Below are 2,503 nucleotides of genomic sequence, written 5' to 3' on the forward strand. Positions count from 1 at the left end.
AAAAATTTGCATAAAAATCTGAAACAGCTGTTATATGAATTCATCTTTTCTGTTGCTTACGGCAAAATAAAATTTATTCACAATTTGTGTGAGCCATCAGATTCAAGCACTAGTCCAGACTAGCTAGGAAAAAGCCATATATAAATGCTTGCCAACATTCTGCTTTTAAATTAATAGTGTGAAAAGATGAGAGAGCACCTATTGAACATGTTTGTTTATAATTTATCAAATGACCAAATACACAAGAGAGCAGTAGTATACTAAGGGTATATCTACACTTTGAACTGAGTGTACACATACTCCAGGAGACATACCCATTCTAGCTATTATCAACCTAGCTCACTAAAAATAGAGCATAGATGCAGTGGCACAAGGGCCTACTCACGCCAAGTACATACCCAGCCAGAATACTAGGCACATGCTTGAGGTGGCTAGTCTGTCCCCCCCACACACACACCATGCTGTTTTTAGCACACTAGCTCGATCAGAAATAGTGTTAGTATGTCCCCTCAAGTTGGGAATCATACCCCAGCTCAGTGTAGACATTAACTTTCTGTACTGAGGGTGTGTTAAATACTGCACCAAAAGCATTAAATGTATCCCAAAGACTGATTTTAATTCAAAAACTAGTAGTGCACTTCCAAATAAGGGATTTCTGATCATGACTTCCATCTGCTCTTTCACAAATGTTTTCCTTGCCTAGAAAAGATTTTGCAGAGAATATTGTGATGATTTGTTAGTGTAAAATCTTATTTTCTTTCTTGAATTTCCTTTGCTTTTTAGAAATAGTCATGGTTTCTGCATGGAATAACAGGAACAAAACTGTTAACTTCTCAAAATATTTGACAGATTCTATTTTTTCTAGATTCATGTCATGTCATGTCATGAAATGACAGCTCTGGTCATTTCAATAGAATTGTCCTGTACTCTGAAATAAGTTTGTTTTTTTACACACACATACCCCCTTTAAATTCAACAAACATGGTCTTTGGCTAAGACTAAGCATACACTGACTCAGACTCTTAATAGATTCCATGGGTGATGTACCTGAGCCCACTTATCCACTGATGCTTTAAAAACTCCCACACCCCAATCTGGATCTATGCTGGTTATGTGATATGTATGTACCTCGTGAACCTTGTAACTGATACTTGTAATCCCTCATAACTCAAGCCTGACCCCAGATGTACAGTACCTTCCTTCTTAACTTGTGTATATTTGATTTTAAACATTAACTCTAATATCTGATGAATCTGATAACTAAGGACTGTATCCTGCAGGAAAAGAGACTTGAATATAACAAGTCTTTTAGTTCTCTACTTTCTATAATCTCAAAGATTATTTTAATTTCCACCTCTCCTACCCTTCGGAAAGAATCACATATCATTTACTTTGAACATTATAGCTATTTCTCCAAACACAAGCAATATACATTAATGATCACAGCCTATATATAGGGGACTTGGTCTCTAGTGACTTTTCTTGGTTGAGGATAGGTTGGCTGATACTCCATTTGGGGCTCAAATATCACAGGTCCATGAAAGATACCTTCCCTCAAAAGAATGCAAGCTTTGCCATTTCTTTCAATGGGAGCAGGATCTGTCCCCAAGTATGCATACTTCCAGTGTCTGTTGGCTCAGAGTGAAAGGCTAGACCTGAAAATAGAACCCTGGTCTTTGTCTTTTCTATAGAAATGGTGAAGACAAAGTGGTTTGGACCACCAGAAATACCTGTAATCTGATGTATGCAGTGTAGTTGTAGCCATGTTAGTCCCAGGACATTAGAGAGACAAGGTGGGTGAGATAATATTTTTTACTGGACCAACTTCTGCTGGTGAGAAAGAGAGAGAGATGTTTTTTGAGCAACACACAGCTCAGCTCTTCTTCAGGTCTGGGAAAGGTACTTAAATGGAGCCCCATTACAGCTAAATGCAAGGCGAAACAGATTGTTTGGCATAAGTAGTTAGCACATATTCCAAGGGACCATTCAAGGCAGAGGGGCCTGTTAACACCTCTGCAGACATAAGACAAAAAGAAGGGGTTTCCTTAATCATCCATTTGTTACCTTCAAACAACGCCCAGCCTCTCCAAGCTCATCATCAGAAGCAACCTCCCCATAGACCATGACAATCAAATCAAAAGGGCATCAGACCCTGCCAGAACAGATGCAAAACTTGCATATGTTTCTACAGTGATCAACACCCTCCCCCCCCCTCCAAAACACATCTTTCAAGATCTATGGATCCTACACATCCCTATCATAACATGTGGTGTACCTCATCCAGTGCACTAAATGCCTGAACAACAGCAATGTGAGTGAAACCAATCACTATGCTCTGAAATGAACTCTCACAGGAAAATGATAAAAGACAAAAATACTCAGTCATCTGTGGATAAACACTTTTCACAAAGTGATCACTCTGTCTGACCTATTACTCCTCATCCTCAAAGGAAACCTGCACAACACTTTCAAAAGATGAGTCTGAAAATTAATTATTCTGCTA

The sequence above is a fragment of the Mauremys mutica genome, chromosome 7 (assembly GCF_020497125.1).
Source record: "Mauremys mutica isolate MM-2020 ecotype Southern chromosome 7, ASM2049712v1, whole genome shotgun sequence".
NCBI lineage: Eukaryota > Metazoa > Chordata > Testudines > Geoemydidae > Mauremys > Mauremys mutica.